This window comes from Thunnus albacares, chromosome 19, assembly GCF_914725855.1.
Source record: "Thunnus albacares chromosome 19, fThuAlb1.1, whole genome shotgun sequence".
Taxonomy (NCBI): domain Eukaryota; kingdom Metazoa; phylum Chordata; class Actinopteri; order Scombriformes; family Scombridae; genus Thunnus; species Thunnus albacares.
This window is the reverse complement of record NC_058124.1, coordinates 28,248,777-28,261,159: the sequence shown is the minus strand read 5'-3', so window position 1 is coordinate 28,261,159 and position 12,383 is coordinate 28,248,777. Positions and strand designations below refer to the sequence as shown.

General features: G+C 37.1%; 3 gene segments (V, D, J or C); all 3 read left to right on the top strand.

The window, feature by feature from the left end:
• The window catches only part of LOC122970078, a 916,362-nt gene that overhangs the window by 497,348 nt on the left and 406,631 nt on the right, over nt 1–12,383 (top strand).
• LOC122970080 overlaps nt 1–12,383 on the top strand; it is an 891,879-nt gene that overhangs the window by 512,936 nt on the left and 366,560 nt on the right.
• LOC122970079 overlaps nt 1–12,383 on the top strand; it is an 808,187-nt gene that overhangs the window by 499,469 nt on the left and 296,335 nt on the right.

The following is a 12,383-nucleotide window of genomic DNA, read 5'->3' as shown; positions in this document are numbered from 1 at the left end:
ATCACGGTGTGATGAAAACTGTTCCATAGTGCAACTAGAGGTCAGAGACTATCACCTGGGTTGGGCAGTTCATCTGGTTTAGCTACAGATGTTTTAAACATACCAGTTTAACTAAATGCAGATTAAACTGCAGCAAAGCTTGTCAGATTTCACATTTTTATATTATTGTTACAGCAGAAGCATGTGCAAAACAGTGGTCATGTGACAAACCCAGTTATTATTCTACTAATGTGCTTAATGCTGGCTGACCATTGGCTTTGGAAACCACTGGGTTTATGACTTTATTACTTCAGATATGTTTTGGTGTGAAATAACCTTTGGTTATGACATTTAATATCTTCTTTTTACTAACTGTTACACCAGTGTTGCGTTCAGGAAGTGCCCTCTTCATCATCACATTCTTTGGGAGAGTCTGAACAGTTGGACACATGATAAAGACGTAAAATTTAAACGTTGAGCTAATTTCTACAAAGTATGTACAGTCAACCTTTCTCCTAAAAACATCTCACGGAGTAATGACTGTAACTGTGTGTGCTTCTTTTGAAGTGTATAATTAATTGTTTGGATGTAGCCGTCAAAGCCAAAAGCAGAAATATTAATTAAATTATCTAACTATCTATATTGGTAGTTTTGTAAGTATTGAGATTAATTAACATTATTTCTAAACATAAATTTATGACCTGAATGATTTTAAAATAGTGAAATTAAACCTTTGGATACATGAAAAGAAGAAAATAAAACAGAACTGGTGTGAAGTGTATAACATCAGTTTTTTTAATAAAGTTAAAGTTAAATTGAAACAGTTTTTTAAAACATTTACATATACATTTTATACATTAATTTGATTAAGGTCCAGGTAGCAGGAGGAAGTTGTGACACTTTCTTTACTTGGTCCAAAGGGTTTTCTGTAAAAATGATTAAAAAAGGGCATATTCTGCATATTTCCAGCTCTATATTTATATTCTGGGGCTCTACTGGAATATCTTCGCATGATTTACAGTTAAAAACTCTTTATTTATCTTTTACTGGTCCTTTATGCAGCCCCTCAGTTTAGCCTCTGTCTGAAACAGGCCGTTTTAGCTCCTGTCTCTTTAAGGCCCCGCCTCCTGATGAGTCCACTCTGTTCTGATTGGTCAGTTTCAGGAAGCTTCCTCCGGCTCCGGAGGCTACGTAAACAAACTATAGTAGCAGGATTTCACTTCTTTTTCTCCTTCTTTACTTCAAATGTCAACTTCTTAAATCCATCCGTACATGTTGGAGCTGAATCACATCTGAAATATGAGAGTGGACAACGTGAACGACACATGGAAACACCTTAGTAACCACCTAACAACCACCTTAGCAACCAAGGCTACGGAACAGATGGTCGTTTATGCACAAGCTCATTGGCAAGGTAGAAAAAAACGTTACAAACAAAGTGTGCAAAGCAGGTTGAAGCCCTGACTTTTGACTTGCAGGCAGCATTTCTACATGCTTCTTGTTTATTTCTTTTAGTTCACTGAAGAGTAAAATAAATTTATAACAATGTTAAGGACAGTATCTGAGGGGAAAAAGGACATCAACACATCAATTCTGTTCGGCTGCCAAATCTGTTCTGGTCGCACAGACTAAAGTTGTGGAATTAACACATTAAATTTTAACTACTTTCAACACCATTCACTGTTTAAATAGCAGGGCACAACCTCAGTTTGATGCCTCTCCTCGAGTGGGTGCAGGATTAAATGTAACAAGGTTATTATTACAATAATTGGAATTTACAGGAGTCTTGTGTTTATTTCTGCAGTAGATTTGTGAAAAAGTATGAAAAAGTTTTGATGTCAACTATGAAAGTCAAAAACTTTCATCAGGGGGCCAAATATTTTTGCTACAGGCAGCTATTTGCCTACCACTGCTTTATACAGTAAACAATTAATTAATGAAGAGAATAATCAGCAGATGAATCAATATTGACAATAATTACTAGTTGTAGCTATAATAATGTTGAAATTACCTTCATATTGTACTGCATAACTGCTAAAAACTGTTATCACTGAACTTGAATGCTATGTGATTAAATACCATCAAAACCAACGTGTAGAATGATAAAAGTCACCTTTATTATTTTGTGATGTCAGTGCTCGTTGATCAAAGAATAAAGGGTTTCATTTGGTGGAGGTGTCACTGTAAGATGAGAACATGCAATGAACATTATTACAAGTAATGTAAAACCAGAACAGAGGTTGGATTGCGACTGTAAATGTTGATGACGGCTCAATATTTATCGGTGTTGTTTCTCGGTGCTGGAAGATCATGGGGGATGAAGTATGTGCATTCAGGTTGGTTTGATTCACCTACAAATTTAACATTTATCCAAATATTTACTGAGCTTAACTCTTTTTGGATGTTGACCAATTCCAATTTTACCCACAAAAAGACAATTCTGTACACATGTAAGGAACAAATAGCGCCGATGATAGCACTGTGGTGCGTTTAACAGGCAAAACACAAAATCTACTCATTTGTCTTGGTCAAAAATAAAACCAAAACTGCCTCAAAGTGTCTTAGACCATTTTTAGCTGTATAGCATTTGAGTACAGAGGAGTGGTTTTGTTTCTCACCTTGTGCAGGATCAAACACTGACCCATCCAGCATCTCTGCATAGACCGTCTCAACTGTTTGTTCACCACTTCCTGCCAAACAAGAGCATGAATATGATGAAACTATTACTCCACTGCACTGTCTGCTTCAAACACCAGTTGCGCAACCACTGACATCAGCTGCTTTCCATTTAAAAAGCATCATCATTTGGTTTTAATGTGTTGCGAAGTTTTCATTTAAGTTTGTATTCACTGATATTTAATTTGATCAAAAATGATTTCCATGTGTGAATGTTGGGACATATTTCCATATTGTCCTTCATTCACCTTGTCTTTTGAACCTGCACCTCCAAGTGAAGAAGATGATGATGATGATAACGACGAGGAGGAGGACGACGCTCAGTGTCACAACAAGCCACTCTTTAGGAGCTGCAAGATAACGAAAAAATTCAGACATTCAATGCATGTTTTACAAGTTAAAGAGTTGAACTGCATTTACCATGAAGCAATCTCTGAAAAAAACATTACATTGCAGTTTATCAGTGAGAGTGTGTTTTGGGACAATACACATCAATAAAGAGACACAAGACAGACATTATGCTGCTGTATGATTTTGGTTTGAGAAATGTTGATCTCAAGTTTACTCCTCAACAAATAAAACCAATGCAAAATTTGGAAATCAATTATATTTGGATTCCAGACTCTCCTCACGAACACAAAGGTGACAGGTTCAATCCCCAAAATAACCAATCTGACCAACAACAGTCATGTTAAAAAGTCTTGTAGACAGACTCAGGGCATTTTCACACCTATAGTTTGTTTGCTCTGGTCTGAATCAGTTGATGATTTGGTGAACTTGGTGCATTTTCCCCTCAGTTTGTTTTCACACAGAGAAGAATCCAAGCAAGCCACATTAGAACGTTCACTCATTGGTCAGATGTGTCTGGGGCGGGAGCAAGAACGTAAACACAGGGATACAATGTACTACGTTGCGCTAGTCCAAGTCCGACCTGGATTCATTCTCCAGCTAGTTGTCACCTGGCTAGCTCACCTGGCTACGGGAGCCGTTTCGCTCAAACTTGTGGAGTTCACCTAATACGTTTGATCGAGGTTGGATCAAGTTCCCGCCACAAACAAACTGCTCCAGAGTTCATTTGGGTCCGAACCGAGACCACCGCCTCTAAAGAGTCTTGTGCAGTTGTTTGGGCCACACTTGAGTGTGATTACTGTGTTCACACCTGCCCAAACAAATCTCACCAACAGGGAAAACAAACCAGAGTTCAATTTAACCAGAGTAAAAAGTGCAGGTGTGAAAACACCCTTAAAGTGTGACATGTCACAAGACAGTGGAAAAACAAGGGTCTTGTGTTTCGGGTTCCACATTTCCATATTTACCATTCCAGTAATTACTTGGTTGCAAAAAGTATATTAGAAAGTAAAAAGTTGGTCTTTTTAGCAAACTTTCGATGTATTAGCTAAACGTTAGTAGATACAGTTCAGAGTGAAAGCCACTACTATTTACCACCGCTACTGCATTTATGTGTCCCTCTCAAGGTGGGTGTCCGTCCACCCTTTTTATGCACTTTTTAAATTTAATGCATAAAAAACACCTAGGCACCATTCAATACGTGTCTGTATAACTGACACAAGACTGTTATCAAAACACTTCCAAAAGAAAGAAGCTGTGATGTCAACTGTTTGTCCATCATGCTCTCCACGTTTTCCATCACTTCAGCTTCGACTGTCGCTCTATTAATTACGTCATTACTGTGCCATCTTCTTCTTTTTGAAGTTTCCTGCACTGAATGGGAGAATCAGCGCCACCAATATTTGCAAAACAGTAGTGGATGGAAACGCACATTAATTTGCATTTCCTTTTATTGATTTTCTTAAATTTCAGTTAAAATTTGCGTTACATTTGTTTGGAAACCTGACTTCAGACTGCTCACCTTTGATCACATTCAGATACACAGCTGGTCTGTCTCCACAGTAGTACAGTCCAGAGTCACCAAGCTGCATCTCTTGTATTACCAAACTCTTGCCCTCATCTGAAGAATGAATTCTGCTTTGGTCTTGAGTATGCTCTTCTTCCTTCCCATGACGACCAACCACAGTCATTTCCCCGTTAAGTTTTCTGGTCCAATTTACACCAGACCCAGCATCATCATGAGGGCATTTCAAAATGACTTCAGCCCACTCTGTAGCATTCTGTATGATGGTTCCTGTACACAGCAGACATAAAGATTGGGTGAAAACCAAGATTTAAAGATCAAGTTTTAAAAAGAACATCATTAAAAGAGTCCTCCAGAGATTTATCATTATTCTCCTATAACACTGTCAAAGTCGATGGACAGTTTATCTTTAATAAAAGTATCATGTATCATGTGGCAGAACCAGAAACATCAGTTAATTTTCATTTAGGGAGAGGTTATCACCACCAGTCTTCTGTTTTATCATCATAATCAGGCAAACTCAAACCCACAGTTACAATAGCGAAAGTTTTACAATAGAAATCATGAAACACTGAAAATTTGGAAAAGTTTGTCTTTTGCTTCTTCATTTTGTCCTTGTAAAGCACTTTGTAATCTCTGGTTTTGTGCTATATAAATAAACTTTATTATTATTATTATTATTATTATTATTATTATTATTATTATTATTATTATTATTATTATTATTATTATTATTATTATTATTATATATTTTATATATCTGAGTGTAGGTTATCAAGTTACATGTTAAAAACTTTAGAACAGTAGGTTTGATTTTTCCAACTCTACATGAACAAAAACACAGAGCTTGTTTCTATTAACCAGAAAATAAAATATTCAAACCAAATAAAGACAGTTTTCTCTCCATTTCTTCACCAACTGACAATAAAATGCAGATTATAACTGTCCAACACATTTTAATTGATTTGTGGGGCAGCATGATTCTTACAGTATGAAAATGACTTCAATCTTTAAAAAACTCAATAAATACATTCATAAAATGAACAGTAATAACCTACTCAATTACAGTAATAAGAGTAAATGTAAAGTGTTTGTTGTTCTTGCAGTCACATTAAATAAATAAACAAAAAGCAGAGCATCTTTGACAGAGTTTGATGTTACCTGATGGGATCACTGTCAGTTCCACAGCTGCTTCATTATTACACAAGTATTTTCCAGAGTCTGAGACAGCAACTCTAGAGATGAACAGTGATTTATCTGCGGTTGAACCGTATCGTTTGTGGGGGTCATTGAATCTTTGTTCTCCGTCACCATCAGCTATTAATATGTCAACTGTGTTTCCATTAATCTCTCTGCTCCACGTCACTTTACCCTCCACAGAGTGAGAACAACGCAGAGAGACTCGTTGCTCCTCTTTGACTATTTGATGGATTATTTCTGAAAAACAAACACAGTTTACAATAACTAAACATCCATTTCCAGAACGTCACAGTTTCTAATATTGGAAGGAACTCAATCAGAGTCAGAATCCCATTTAACTGTTGAGTGCTAACTGAATTTGACCTTGGTGTCATTATAACCACCAGATAAGTCACTGCACTCCGAGGATGTGCAGTAACTTATCTACTGTTGAACTGTGTCAATGTCGAGGTCATCGAATTTTTGCTCTCTGTCACCATCAGCTGTTAGTTAGTTAACTTTGCTTCCATTCATCTCTCTGCTGCACGTCACTTTACCCTCCACATACTGAGGACAAGGCAAGTTGTATATATTTTAATATATATATATATCATGCAATATTACCTTAAAGCTCACAAGCAGTTTGTAAAGGATAAGTCTGACAATGTTTATATTGTTTACTCACTACCAACAATTAACTGATGTACTAACAAGTATTGTGTGTGTATCAAAGCCTGATATATCTTATTCCTCCGTTGTTGTCCAGAAACTATTAAAAACACATCAGTGAGTCACAGCGCTGCACTGGGTGACATGTTCCTTCATCATGAAGAGTTTGGTCACGTTAGTTTGTTTAGAAACGGCTCCAAAGACTAATAACAGTGATCACGTTTTCAGTCTCAGGAGAGTAGTTCTGTGTAAAGCAGACACCACTGAGCATGTGCAGGAATGCGATTCTGTGTACAGCTTCACTAGCTTGTTGTGCTACATATCACAACCTGTTGACTACCACTCCTGGGAGAATGTGTTGCAATACCTTAGTTGTAGCATTAATTAACGTATTGTTCTTGCATTAAGACATGATGTTAGATATTGTCAATTCTTGTACATTCCTGAGGTTTTACATGAATGAATTAATGCTTTTTCGTGCATGAAGTCATGATAATTAATGCGTCTTTACCATCAAGAGGCTCATTCAGTCCTGTTTTTATCATGAAAAATTAAAAATAGTTCCAAGATTTGACCAGTTTCAAAGATACAAAAGTTTTACATGACTTTGTCTCTCTGTCTTTTAATGTAAACCAGAAATCACTCAACAGGCTCCAACTAGTAGTAGCTGCTAGACTTTTAACTAATACCAGCATCACTACACTTATTACTTATTTGTTTTTGGTTGTGGTTCCCAAAACCAGATTTCATACTAGAGGGGATCAATGAACCAAATCATTATCTTTGATTTGTATCTTCTGTCTGGCTCCCTGGTTTCTGTATATAATAATAAGCTTTATTATTATGTTATACAAATGTAAATTAAAACAGGTGACAAGAAGAATTGCACATATTAAAAGATAAATTTAAAAACTCCTTACCTGCAGTGACGTTACAGCCCAGAACTAAGGCAAACAGGCAGGTGTAGATGTTGACCCTCATCCTGACACAGATTGAAATGATTCAATATGCAGAATAATGTTTGACACATTGCTGTGTGGGCTGAAAACAGGAAACTTACAGTTCTTCCTGAAAAAAGAAAACCTCCTTCTCAACACCTCTCAGTGTCTTTTTATGGTGAAAGAATGCTAAAATTCCCTTTTATAGTTTTTTTGGTTACCTGCATGTTCAGTACTGAGTAAACTATAATACATATTCACACAGAAAGCATTCAGTGACTACAACCTTCAAATGTCCTCAATACTTTTCTCATTCAAACACAAACAAGCAACAAAACTCTGTGGATCTGCAGCACATTTTACGTGTTTACATCCTCACTTCCAAACTCTTCAGTTTATGTTCAAACACTAACGTGTATTCATACGGACAACAATCTGCCAAATCATGACCACAATGAAATACATCTATATTCAGCCGAAAACTGTTTCCACTGTAATTCCACTGAATGACACATCATGCTCTCTGTGACATCACACTTCTCTCTGCCCAGTGCTGCACTACAGATCACTGATGCAAGTCATTTCTACATCCTTCTCTATTTCCATGTATGTGTGTTGAAATAAAGTTCCTGTTCTGTGTTTGTGTGAAACTATCCAAGAGAAAGTTGTGTGTGTTCTGCTGTCAGTGAGAAAAGGTTGTCTGGACTGTGCAGTGGTTCAAGATGAACTCTGGAAAGAGGCTGTGTAGACTCTTTTTTTGGGTGAGGTACAATGAAAGCATTTTAAGTAATACTGCAGCCAAATAAGCCCTTAAATAACTCAGACACACACACTGTTCAAACCTGCACTCATAGACGTTAACCCCATTTGCACTCTGTACTTCCTCAGCAAACACTTGTCACACATTGTGTGACTGTTGTCTGATAAGCAGTTCCAGCGATGTCGAAATATTCTGTTTCCGTCACCAACGATTCTTTTCAGCTATCATGCTCAGTTTTATACACCCTGTATGTTTAGATTAATAACTTAACATGTTACTTTATAAAATGGTCCAACTTAAGTTCTGGTCTGACCCAGCCGTTTGTCATAAATTTTACAATGTGTCACTTTCAAGATAATCTTGATAATAAATTACATAAAACCAAACACACAGCACACACATGAAGTATCTTAGTTACAGTTTCTGAAACTAGGGCCCTGTTTGTCGAAACTCTACACACAAAAACCAAAAACTTACACATAAAATACAAAATATCTTACATCTCATGCAAAAGCAAACACTTCATTCAAAACTATGGAGGATAAAGTCCCTGCATGTTTCGAATGCAGACAGCACAAGCCTCAAACAACAGACCAGCTCTTTCTTCAACACCCAAGGAATGCTGGCCCATAAAGTAAGGAACCCCCCATCTCCTGCATGGTCACTGAACCCGACCACTGACCCAAACCATCTTTGATCCTTCAAGCTACAAGAGCCAGCAAGATAGGAAGACCAATTCGCACTCCAGTGTGAATTGTTAGTACCATTTGGATAAACGACCCCCACCATTGGTTATCATAACTCACCTCTAAGAGCCAGTCACACACAGAGACGAGCTGGCACCAACTTTAATCCCACTGTGGATTTTGATTTTCAGGACTTGAGTGACCAACCCAAGAACTGATCACTGGGCAAACCTGCATAAGGCACAAGACATGCTGCACTATATGCCATGCCCCATTCACACACACACACACACACACACCCTCAAAGGGCATGGACCCCTGCCGTTTGCAGTCAGACCAAAGACCAGAGGACTGTAAAACTTATGGATTAGTTTTAGATTTTGTCTAAGGACAATTATTGTTGTATGTTGATGTGCGTATATCATATGTGTGTTGTTATGCACTTTGGTTAGACTTTTATTCCACTGCCTTTTAGCCAAGACATGTATCCCTAACATAATCCCATCATCCATGCAAAATTAGGATTCATGCAATTGTTAAATTGTAAATACGTTGATTAATGGAGTAACTGTGTTCAGGAACTATACCCGCCTGTCCGTGGACAGGGGGGGGACTGACTTTGCTCCCCCAGAACTCTGCAACCCTGGGATTGGCCAGGAGGCACCTTCTGGGCGGGCAGACTGAAACTTTAACAGTGTCTTATCTGAGACTCTTGGCTGTTTTTGCTGTTTTTGGGCTGTCTGCTGTTTTGCTGTTTTAAGCTGATGTTTTTAAGCTGTTTTTAGGCGGCTCTTTAAGGCTGCTTGATGCTGCTTGCTGGTTCTTCTTGCTTTCTGCCATGCCGGTGGAAAGCTCTCTTCCAATGGAACCTTTTCAAGTCCGGACCGGCCTACTCACTCATTATTACCAGATCCAGCTCCTCGCCCCAGCGCATTGGACTCCATTCTCTGCTAGAAGCCATCGCAGGGAGCAAGCAAGTATTCGTACAAAACCCTCATCAACTTGCTTTTTTGTATCAAATTGTTGCAGAAAAATGTACCAGAGCAAAAAACTCTCTCTTGAAAAATAAAAAGGGAGTCAGAGGTCCAAGCAGCAAAATGTTCTTTTATTGCCGGCAAAAAAAGGGGAGCAAGTAGCGCTTTTACAAAGAACCAAATCGCTCCAAAGCTTTTTCTTTGGGGCATTGTTTTTATGTCCTTGGGTCGGCTTAGGTCACACCTTATCATCCACCCTCCCTAATTTTTGACCAATTATTATGTATCTTTTATCTCCGTCACTCGTTGTTGGTCAAAACTCTTCAAAACAGGTTTTGAGGTGTTTGAGGATATGTACTGGCATATTCAATTCTACCTGATTATATCCAATTTTTATATAAGTATTGGGAATCATTTTACACCATTATTGCCAAGTTGTCTTCTGGCCTTTTATTTTTTGCAAGTTATTCTAGTCATTTTACACCCTTATTTCTTGATCTCCTCCAGAGAGTATGTTTGAAAGGTGAAGACTTTAGCAGACCCAAGCAAAGTGACATGTAATACAAACACACTCAAATTTCTCCAGTGTATGATTATGATTCTTCTACTGTGCCTCTATACGTACAGTGTGATTAAATATGGTTCATGAGATTATAACTACACCAATACAAATTGTATCACACTAGCCCTTATTGCTTATAAACTTATAAAATCAATCTGCATAGCTTAATATTGTCTTTAAGCACACCAATGACTTTTAATGAAAATACACCACAGCTTAAACCCTGGTGCTTTCATGATTTGTAATTTCAATCGGCAATTCTGAACTAAGCTGTGGTACTGTTAATTTGACTCGCTGCTTCTCAGGTCATTTCATCTGTTTATCAGGTTTCTCATACCAGCTACACAATAGATAACTCTACATCATGCATTCAACTCATTCACTAGCCATAGCCTTGTGTACCAGTTTCCCTTTCCCTCTTGTGTCTTGTTTGTAAAATGTTGTAGTGTTTAGTACTTGCAGCTGTAGTATTAGTAATAAATGTGCATGTAACTAAAGTGACCTTGTTTGTGTTTTCTTGTGCTTGCATCTCAGTCACTTAACCTTAAAAGACCTATACCCTTGCAAAATCATAATTAAGATTAATAACAACTATAATTCTAATTGACCTGTCTTGTGTGTCCAACAAGGAGGACTATTTCCCTATTATTACACATACTCTAATATGAGTTATGCCACTGGATGAATAATTTCATGTTGGAGTTGTGCACAATAATAATTCATAATTCCCCTCATAACATCAAAAATATTTGAGTGCACAAATTCCTACAACTATATAGACTCTTCTAAAAAATAAACTTTATACTCAAACACCAATTGAATTCTTTTCACATGTAACTGCTCACTGATGTGCTGAGTATAAACCACTCTTATTTGGAGTCTTTTACATCTGTAGCATGCTGTAAATAAATGAACACAAATGCAATGGGGAACCAAACACATCTTTTTATTATCAATACTCATAACAGTATCAGACACAATTGCTTTAACTGAAGATAACATGAACATAGTCACTGTATTGTACCATAAACAAAATACAGTCTATTGCAAGTACTGTCCATCCCGTCTTTGAACAGTTCAACTCAAACAAAGCAACAGAGCACATGAAAGCATTTTGTTTCCTGGTCCTGTTTTAACTTTCTTTCTTTTTTTTTTTTTTTACAACAAAATGTTTATTAAAAATGTATTAAAAGGATTGCAGGAATATAATAAAATAGAATATAATACTGGTACCAAAGTTGCATTGAAACAGTCTTAATCTTCACCTCCAAAACTTAGGAATAAGCATTTTTCTTTCCATATTTTGCAACAAACAACGCTTTCAGAAGTACGTTTTTGCCTGACAGAAGCTAAATGTTTATTTAAAACTATGCAGGTATTGGTCATTGTTCTCAAGCACTTTGGGTTTCTCCAGTAAGGAATACGTCGGGTCATTCAGCTGCGGTGTACCTGTGTATTGAGATGAAGAATTACAAACAACAGAGTTCATGGGAGGAAAAATTACTACCATCTGCTTCCTATCAGATACATTTGTCCAATTATTGTAAAGACCAAAATCAGAAAAAAGAAAAACTGAGAAGGCAAAACCAAAAATAAGAAACTCAAACCAAAATACAGTCAGTACAGGCCTGCTGAGGCTGTTATTTTGGATGCAAATTGCATTTCTCACATTCTAGCTCTATGTCAGATGTTGGAGACATAATAATTTTGGATTACTGTTATTGTTTCTTTGCGTTTTTATTAACAGACAGAATTTATTCCAATATGATATGCCTTTTTACACTTATGTTTCATGGTTCTTTAATTGTTAAAAACTTCCAATATATACAAGGTAACACATTAATACCATCTATGCCAAAATGAAGAACCAATGATTTACCTGTTTTACCATCAGGCAAAGGTTTGGTGATCATGGAATACGGCGAATCAGTTAGAGATGCATCTGTAAGAAGAAAGAAAAGATAATTAATCTATGAAACGTGTAACCAGAAATATATCTCTAGAAACTTTGATTGAACTGTAAAACTGTAAATGTTGATGACAGTTCAGGCTTTACCGGTCTTGTTTCCTGTTGGTGGAGGATCAGG